The sequence below is a fragment of the Octopus sinensis genome, linkage group LG3 (genome assembly GCF_006345805.1).
Source record: "Octopus sinensis linkage group LG3, ASM634580v1, whole genome shotgun sequence".
NCBI classification, from domain to species: Eukaryota; Metazoa; Mollusca; class Cephalopoda; order Octopoda; family Octopodidae; genus Octopus; species Octopus sinensis.
Window position 1 is genome coordinate 142,101,072 of NC_042999.1, and position 10,284 is coordinate 142,111,355.

General features: G+C 42.4%; 1 long non-coding RNA gene across 1 annotated transcript; it reads right to left on the bottom strand.

Annotated features, from left to right (window-relative positions):
- Positions 1-1,221: 1,221 nt before the first annotated feature.
- Positions 1,222-9,353, bottom strand: LOC118762614. The gene is made up of 3 exons (XR_004998371.1): positions 9,344-9,353; positions 3,200-3,203; positions 1,222-1,421 (listed from the first exon to the last, which is right to left on the bottom strand). It is a non-coding gene; the product is annotated as an uncharacterized LOC118762614 (long non-coding RNA).
- Positions 9,354-10,284: the final 931 nt, after the last annotated feature.

Sequence of the window (10,284 nt, forward strand, 5' to 3'; positions counted from 1 at the left end):
TTCGTCCGATGTCACTATGTCCAACACCATTTCGTCCACGTCTTCTGGTCCGACGTCTTTTTGTCCTATGATCTTTTTTTTTTGTTCAACGATTTCTTGTACAATTTCAAATAAATAGGTGCAGGAGTGGCTGTGTGGTAAGTAGGTTGCTTACCAACCACTTGGTCCCAGGATCAGTCCCACTGCTTGGCACCTTGGGCAAGTGTCTACTACTATAGCCGCAGGCTGACCAAAGCATTGTGAGTGGATTTGGTAGACGGAAACTGGAAGAAGCCCGTCGTATATGTATTTATATATGTGTATGTATATGTGTATATGTTTGTGTCTGTGTTTGTCCCCGCTTGACAACCGATGCTGGTGTGTTTACGTCACCGTAACTTAGTGGTTCGGCAAAAGAGACCGATAAGATAAGTACTAGGCTTAAAAGAAAAAGCTCTGGGGTCGATTTGCTCAACTAAAGGCGGTGCTTCAGCGTGGCCGCAGTCAAATGACTGAAACAAGTAAAAGAGTTAAAGAGTAAAACACTTTAGAAACAAGGTGAACATCAAAATCAAATAATCATTGAGAATTTTTTATTGATAGGATTTGTCGTTGGACGAAAAAAAAAATCATTGGACAAAAAGACTTCGGACCAAAAGACGTGGACGAAAAGAAGTTTGCAACGGTCATAACAACAGTGAACGTTATCTTAAGCTATTGGATCACAGAATCATTATTCTTTCCACAAACCTTAAAGCATGATATAAAAACAGCCTCAACTGTACAAAACCATTTAAAAACGTAAGAAGGAAAATAATTATAAATATATAAATATTAAAGTGTAGCTACATAACGAAACAACCTTGTGACCAGGGGTTGTAAATTATTGATTGCAACCTTTCCAGTCAATTATTTTCTTAGCAACCAATTAATTTTAATTAGGATACAGGCCAATCATTTATTACAATTAATTACAATTAATTGCCAATTATTTTGCCGAAACATAAAAACACTATATATTTTGGAGTATTAGCTTCGATTTAGATAAGAGCCAAAATGATAGGAAAATAAAAGGCACGTCTTATAGTTTCAAAAACTTTATTATTAGAAAACGTTCAAAGTTCAATTTTATTGATTAGAATACGGAACAAACAACATGTATATTCTACATTATGCAGTAGTTGAAAAACAAATAAATTGAAGGCCTTTAATAGAAAGAGTTTCTGAAAGGAGTTGCACAATTAAAATGTTCTAATATAGCAAAAGTTCATGAACGATTGCAGATTTCTGAAACTAGGTCTTCGTCCCAGAAAGTGCGATTGAATTTTAGAAATAATTGTATTTCTAAATTCATTGGTGTTAAGTATTGCCGAAAATCATTAAAAGCGTAACCTGCTGAGCTGAAGAAACGTTCCAAGATGTTGGATGATGGTAACAAAAATCTACAGTTCAGATACAGCTGAGGTGAAATTTTATCTTTTTTGTATTTGTTTCAGCAAATTGAAGCAAGATCATCATCTTACACAGGTAAATCAGACTGTTGTGACGTGTCTGTCGCCACTTTTAGCTGATGGAAAGCAGCTGCTTTATCCGCAATTAGCTCTGCTTCTGCATGTTGTAAAATTTTCACAACTCCACTTTCAAAATTTGGGCTGTGCACAATGGTTGCCGATGGAAGCAAATATTTAAAAAACTCCTCTTAAGGATACAATGCGAGAATCTCGTCAGAAATAATTCGAGCATCTCCCAAATCTATTTTTGTACTTAAAGCGTGATACAAAAACAACCACAACTCTTTTACTTGTGTCAGTCATTTGACTGTGGCTATGCTGGAAGATCGCCTTTAGTCGAGCAAATCGTCCTCAGGACTTATTCTTTGTAAGCCTAGTACTTATTCTATCGGTCTCTTTTGCCAAATCGCCAAGTTACGGGGACGTAAACACACCAGCATCGGTTGTCAAGCGATGTTGGGGAGACAAACACAGACATACAAACGTATACACACACACACGCACACAAACACACACACACACACACACACACACACACACACACACACACACACACACATATATATATATATCATCATCATCATCATCATTTAGCGTCCGCTTTCCATGCTAGCATGGGTTGGACGGTTCAACTGGGGTCTGTGAAGCTGGAAGGCTTCGTCAGGCCCAGTCAGATCAGGCAGTGTTTCTACGGCTGGATCCCCTTCCTAACGCCAACCACTCCGTGAGTGTAGTGGGTGCTTTTTACGTGCCACCCGCACAGGTGCCAGACAGAGCTGGCAAACGGCCACGAACGGATGGTGCTTTTACGTGTCACCGGCACGGGGGCCAGGCGAGGCTGGCAACGGACACGAACGGATGGTGCTTTTACGTGCCACCGACGCGGGGGCCAGACAGAGCTGGCAAACGGCCACGAACGGATGGTGCTTTTACGTGTCACCGGCACGGGGGCCAGGCGAGGCTGGCAACGGACACGAACGGATGGTGCTTTTACGTGTCACCGACACGGGGACCAGACAGAGCTGGCAAACGGCCACGAACGGATGGTGCTTTTACGTGTCACCGGCACGGGGGCCAGGCGAGGCTGGCAACGGACACGAACGGATGGTGCTTTTACGTGCCACCGACACGAGGGACAGACAGAGCTGGCAAACGGCCACGAACGGATGGTGCTTTTACGTGTCACTGGCACGGGGGCCAGGCGAGGCTGGCAACGGACACGAACGGATGGTGCTTTTACGTGCCACCGACACGGGGACCAGACAGAGCTGGCAAACGGCAACGAACGGATGGTGCTTTTACGTGTCACCGGCACGGGGGCCAGGCGAGGCTGGCAACGGACACGAACGGATGGTGCTTTTACGTGCCACCGACACGAGGGCCAGACAGAGCTGGCAAACGGCCACGAACGGATGGTGCTTTTACGTGTCACCGGCACGGGGGCCAGGCGAGACTGGCAAGCGGCCACGAACGGATGGTGCTTTTACGTGTCACCGGCACGGGGGCCAGGCGAGGCTGGCAACGGACACGAACGGATGGTGCTTTTACGTGCCACCGGCACGGAGGCTAGACAGGGCGGCGCCGGCAACGACCACGATCGGATGGTTCGCTTAACCACAGCTGCAATTCCCACTGATGTTGATTGACCTCAATTTTGGTTCTGCTTTCTGATATATGATTTGATTTGGTTTGATTTTGATTGTTCTCACTGGTCTTGCCGGGTCTTCTCACGCACAGCATACTTCCATAGGTCTCGGTCTCTGGTCATTTATTTGGTGATACCTAAAGTTCGAAGGTCGTGCTTCACCACCTCGACCCAGGTTTTCCTGGGTCTACCTCTTCCACAGGTCCCCTCAACTGCCAGGGTGTGGCACTTTTTCACACACCTATCTTCATCCATTCTCGCCACATGACCATACCAGCGCAACCGTCTCTCTTGCACACAACATCTGATGCTTCTTAGGTTCAACTTTTCTCTCAAGGTACTTACACTCTGTCGACTATGAACACTGACATTACACATCCAACGGAGCATACTAGCTTCATTTCTTGCGAGCTTACGCAAATCCTCAGCGGTCACAGCCCAAGTTTCACTACCATGTAGCATGGCTGTACGTACACATGCATCATACAGTCTGCCTTTTACTTTGAGCGAGAGGCCTTTTGTCACCAGCAGGGGTAAGAGCTCGCTAAACTTTGCCCAGGCTATTCTTACTCTAGCAGTTACACTTTCAGCACACCCGCCCCCACTACTGACTTGGTCATCTAGGTAGCGGAAGCTATCAACTACTTCTAGTTTTTCTCCCTGAAACGTGATAGAAGTTGGTCTCTGCATATTTTCAGAGTTTATTGCTCCTGAGCATCTGCCACAGATAAAAACTATTTTCCTAGTTAGTCTTCCTTTGACATTACTACATCTCCTATGTGTCCATAGCTTACATTTGGTGCATCTTATAGAGTTTCTACCTACGCCTTTTCTACAGATCGAGCAGGGCCATCTACCTGAAGGCGTTTGTGATTGGTCTACCTTCCTACTTATTAGGACTTTGGTTTTGGCTAGGTTTATTCTAAGGCCCTTCGATTCTAAACCTTGCTTTCACACCTGAAACTTCTCCTCCAGTTCTGATAGAGACTCAGCAATTAGAGCAAGGTCATCAGCATAGAGGAGCTCCCAGGGGCATCCTGTCTTGAATTCCTCCGTTATTGCCTGGAGGACTATGATAAATAGGAGGGGACTGAGGACTGAACCTTGGTGGACCCCAACTTCTACCCTGAATTCTTCACTGTACTCGATGCCAACCCTCACCTTACTAGCAGCGTCTCTGTACATGGCTTGTACAGCTCTCACTAACCATTCATCTATCCCTAGTTTCCTCATTGACCACCAGATAAGGGATCGGGGGACCCTGTCCAAGGCTTTCTCCATATCGACAAAAGCCAGGTATAGGGTCTTGTCTTTGGCTAGGTATTTCTCCTGCAGCTGTCTTACCAGGAATATAGCATCAGTAGTACTTTTCCCTGGCACGAACCCAAACTGCATCTGATCTAAGCTAACTCTCTCTCTAATTTGTTGGGCTATAACCCACTCCGTAACCTTCATTACCTGATCTAGCAGCTTGATACCCCTGTAGTTATTTGTATCTAGGGCGTCACCTTTGTAGCAGTTGACTATTATGCTACTACACCAGTCATTGGGAATGACTCCTTCGTGTTATCACCTGGTTAACTATACAGGTGACTAGGCTATAGCCAGCACTACCAGATATTTTGAGCATCTCTGCAGTAATTCCTGATGGGCCTGGGGTTTTCCCTGTTTTCATGCTTGTAATTGCCTTAACTACTAAGGAACTGTCAACTCGGATTGCTGGTCCCTCTGTTGGGTCAACATTCGGCAGACTCTCTTTATCCCATTCATTTTCCTCATTCAGCAACCTTTCATAGTGGCGTCTCCAAACCTCCCTCTTTGCATCCTCATTTAGCGCAAGTGAGCCGTCATCCTTGCGAACACATTTCTCTCCTACCACGCCACGATTCTCTCTCACACACTGTCTTGCAACACGAAATACCTCAAGTCTTTCATCCTCACGGCGCAGGACATTGGCAAATTTTTTCTGCTTCCCCTCTGGCTAAATACACCTGCCTCCTAGCCTCCCTTCTTGCAGTCTGATACACTTCCCTGCTACCACCGTTCTTCCAGTCCTTCCAAGCCTGTTTCTTTTGTCTAATAGCCCTGTCAACAGTATTGTTCCACCACCACATTATTTTGGGTCTTGTGGGGACTTTGCACCAGCCACAGATCTGGTCAGTGGCTTTCAGCAGGTTGTCCCTTAGAAGCGCCCTGTTATCTTCTACCCCATGTGTAGCTATACCCCCTTCTATTTCGTCGAAGGCTTCAAGTAACATGCCTCTAAATCTCTGTCCATTTACAGGGTCTTTAAGCTTCCAGACCCTTCTTCTCCATGTTGGTCGTCTTCTAGTCGTCCTCTTAGTCCTGATTCTAAAGTCACTGACTACCAGTCTATGTTGTGGGGTACATTCTTCGCCTGGGAAGGTTTTGGCATTCATAAGCAGCCATCTTTCCCTTTTTCTGGCAAGGATGTAGTCGATTTGGCTAGTATGCTGGCCCGAACGGTAGGTGACCAAGTGGCTTGTCGGTTTCCTGAAGTTAGTGTTGCAAACCATAAGACTATTCGCATCACAGAACTCCAGCAGCCTGGTTCCCTCCTCATTGCGAGAACCATAACCATAGCCTCCATGAACGCCATAGAAGCCCTCAGCATATCGTCCAACATGCCCATTGAAGTCACCAGCCACAAAGAGAAGGTCCCTGTCGTTCGTCAATGAGGTGGTCTGCAGTAGGGTGTCATAGAAACAGTCTTTCTGTACATCGGGTAGCCCTGGCTGAGGGGCATAGGCCGATATAATAGTTGCTAAACTATGATGGATCACTAAACTAATCTTCAGTTTTCTGTCACATACTCTGACTACCTCGATTACCTTACCTACCCATTTTTCGGCAATAAGCATACCCACTCCCCCGACCCCTTCAGTATTCCCAGCCCAGAAAATCTTGTACCTCTGTCCTTTACCTGTGAGGAACCTAGCAGAACCTCCTCTCCACCTCACCTCTTGAATACAGCATATATCCACACACCTCCGTTCAAGTAATTCAACGATCTCGCCAGATCTGCCTTTCAGTGTGCCAACGTTGAGGGTGCCAATCCTGAGGGAGTGGGAGGCATTGGACCTAGTAGCATCATGAACCTGAAAAGAAAACTCGCGTTTGGCAGGATTCATAAACAGACAATTAAACCTAAGTTCAAACCGCGTACGTTACCAATATATCTTGCAATGAATGACCACTACCTTTTATGGAAGGAGGAGCAGGTGGCGTAAGACTTTGAAGTGAGCATGGGAGACAACAGGGATGCGAAGTGTACATATGAGACAGACGTGTACATGGGAGACAACATGGATGAGAAAATTTTGGACTTCCTGTAGCGGTGGGGGGCAGCGTAAAACTTGAAGTGTACATCAGAGACAACGATGAGAAAATTTAAGGCTTCCTGTAACGGTGGAGGGGGTGGGAGGGCGGTCGAACCCCGCGAAAAATCGGCCGCCATTGCGATCACCCCTGTAAGGAAAAACTTAAATATCTATTCTATATTTAACGAGACGAGAGGCTGAATCGATAGACAGCGATAACTAATGAATTATACATAATATGCAATACGAAGCGAGGCTGAAAATAATAAACAGAGTGACAACTAGGGATCAAAATAATAAGCAGATTAACAACTAGAGATCAGACAAATTGCATGAAAATATTACTGGTAAAGATACGGGATGAATTAAGTTAAAAAGGTTTTTTATCTGGGAATCATTTCGTTTTCGGTCTGACTCGACAGAAAGAATTTGAAATCAAGAATGAGGCAGGTTACTTTATGGGCTAGCTTAAGAATGCCTAGCAATGGAAAGGAATAGGAAGAGGAGGACAGACAATGTAAAAGAGGGGGAGAAAGAAAGAAGTGGTACCCCGCGAAAAATCGGCCGCCATTGCGATCACCCCTGTAAGGGAAAACTTAAATATCTATTCTATATTTAACGAGACGAGAGGCTGAATCGATAGACATCGATAACTAATGAATTATACATAATATGCAATACGAGGCGAGGCTGAAAATAATAAACAGAGTGATAACTAGGGATCAAAATAATAAACAGATTAACAACTAGAGATCAGACAAATTGCATGAAAATATTACTGGTAAAGATACATATATATATATACATCTATACGGCGGGGTTCTTTTAGTTTCCGTCTACCAAATCCACTCACAAGGTTTTGGTCGGCCTGAGGCCTTAGTAGAAGACGCTTGCCCAAAGTGCCACGCAGTGCGACTGAACCCGGAACCATGTGGTTGGTAAGCAAGCTACTTACCACACAGCCACTCTACGCCTACAAAACCATTTAAAAACGTAAGAAGCAAAAAAAAATATACAAATATTAAAGTGTAGCTACATAACGAAACAACCTTGTGACACATGACTGATAGTGTGAAAAGTATTCAATAGTTTATAAGAGTACTGTACTTACAGAAAAAAGAGAGTGAAGAAAGGGGTTAAAAAAATTGTTTTATCTATATATATAAAACTGTAGTTGTGTGAGTGTCTGTCCCCTTCGATTTAGATTCCTAACTACTCCCACATTTTGCGGTGCAGTTTAACCAAATTCGGGTATCTTATAGTCATGATTCATATCGAGCCCGTCTGAGTATTAGCGCGCGTCTACGATGAGTCTACGATTTAAAAAATAATTTAACATCATTTTTTATTCCATTTTAATGCATAATTTTTCGTGTGTCGATGGCGGCGGAGTTGGCGTCCATGGTCACACCTGCACCTGTTTGCTTCTCCCCCTTCTTCCCTCCCTCGTGAAGCTGTTGGGAAGGGAGTGTAAGGAAATTCACGTCGTAAAGCGTTGTCAAGGAGACCAGCGTTCTTTTAGAACAACGACTTCATGGCTTGAAGACACCAAAACAGAAATGGCTAAGAAAGCCCGAATTGGCATCTATAAGGGAAGTAACTCTCTAAAAATGCTTATATAGTTATTTCCCTTACAAACCCGAGCAACGCCGGGCGATACTGCTAGTATAATATAAAGCTGAATAGGGGAATGTTTTAGTCATTTACAGCGCAATAATATCTCCGATGATGTCAGCCATTGTGTCAATAAAAGTCGGCACGTTCACATCAGATTTTAATCCCTTGTCGTTATAGTCGTATGACAATAGTGATATGAGTCACCAAGTTAAATTTCATTCTCCTTGGACTAGAAATATCTCTGATCAAAGGTATTTTATTATTCCTTCGCGTGACATATGTAGGTGTGATATACGCACGCGCGCATACTCGCACACTACCACGCACCGTTATATATACATACATACATACATACATACATACATACATATATATATATATATATATATATATATATATATATATATATATATATATATATATATATATTATATATATATATATATATATATATAAACTAGACATAAGTTTCATAAACTACCACACTTGAAACGTACCTGTTATAACTCTTTATCGCGTTTTGAAGGTACCTGAAGGAATTTAGAATGCCCAAAACTTATTTCTGCAAATGTGCTAAGCACTGATACTGATCATAGTTTAATCAATAAGCGTAGGAGGTGAAATTATTCAAAGATCTGCATTGCTTTCTCAAGAACCACAGAAAAGTTTTTTGTTCAGTAGCTATTGTGAGTAAAACACACAACAGTTTTACAATGTTGTCGCTGCACTGTGGAATATAAAAAGCGCAAAGTGTGTTCAGATGTTGAATACTTGACCTCCTGACCAACTGACTGTCAAGTGTTCTATTGTCATGAATATCTGTTATCCAATCAAGGACATTATCACGCATATAATCAGACACAATAAACTTAACATATTTTGTACAAATATGATTTGAACAGTATTTCTGTATTCAAATTGCAGTTTTGAAGCGATATGCATAAACTGTGAAACAATTAGTCATTGTTTGTAAATGCTGATGCATTTATTCATTCTTCATTCTACTAATTTGTATATGAGAAAATCAAACAAGTTGTCTGGACGACCACGCCATTTCATATTGTTGATTTGACATGAAGGTGTCAATATTAACTGTCGGATGGTCGAACATAATGGAGAGAAGAACCATTAACAGTGAGATGAGTTCAAATGTGCGGTTGTTCTTAAAAGTATGCATATATGTAAATGTGGTGGTAGTGTAGGGGGATAAGACTGAAAGGGGGAGAGAATAGAAGGTTAGAAGGTGAGACAAATTTTGGGGGAAGAAAGCTGGCGGAGAGTAGTTAAATATGAGAGTGACCAGACGATGAGAAGAGATGTGTAATTAAAGACGAGGAAACTTTAGGATAGTTACTAGGCGAGAACATGAGGCAGGGATATATATATATATATATATATATATATATATATATATATATATATATATAGATAGATAGATAGATAGATAGATAGATAGATAGATAGATAGATAGATAGATAGATAGATAGATTGATTGATTGACAGAGATAGATAGATAGAGAGAGAGAGAGAGAGAGAGGGAGAGAGAGAGAGAGAGAGAGAGAGAGAGAGAGAGAGAGAGAGGGAGAGAGGAATGGGGGTTAACTGATGGATGAGCAGAGAGCAGAAAAGGTGAACATGAAAGAAATGACGTGGTTTAAAAGAAGAGAGAAAGAAAAATCGAAAGACAAGAGAATAAATATCTGTGCGAATACATAACGAGAGTGAGGAAGGTATGTGTGAAGAGACGGCAAAGAAAGTGGTAACAGGTTGCTGAACGGTTGCCGGGTAAATAGTGAACTTTAAAACAGGTTATTCTGATTTGAGGTTAATCAATAGAATATGAAAAGATAAATGACAACTTGAGGGCATTTGAATGCACATAAAATTGTCTGTGTGTGTACGTGTCTATTTATATATACGCATGTGTATATATATATATATATATATATATATATTATATAACGGGAAGCTTTATGAAAATAGACAAAAGACGAAGGCAGGTTTACGGAAATAAACAAAAGACGAAGGCAGGTGGAATACAAACAAACAATTGTATTAGTATGGCGCTCAGGAAATATAAATAAAACAAGTCTTTAACGTTTCGAGCCTACGCTCTTCAACAGAAAGATACACAGAGAAAAAACACAGAAAGAAGGAGAGAAAAAAAATGCGTGCAGAGGCTAGCGAATC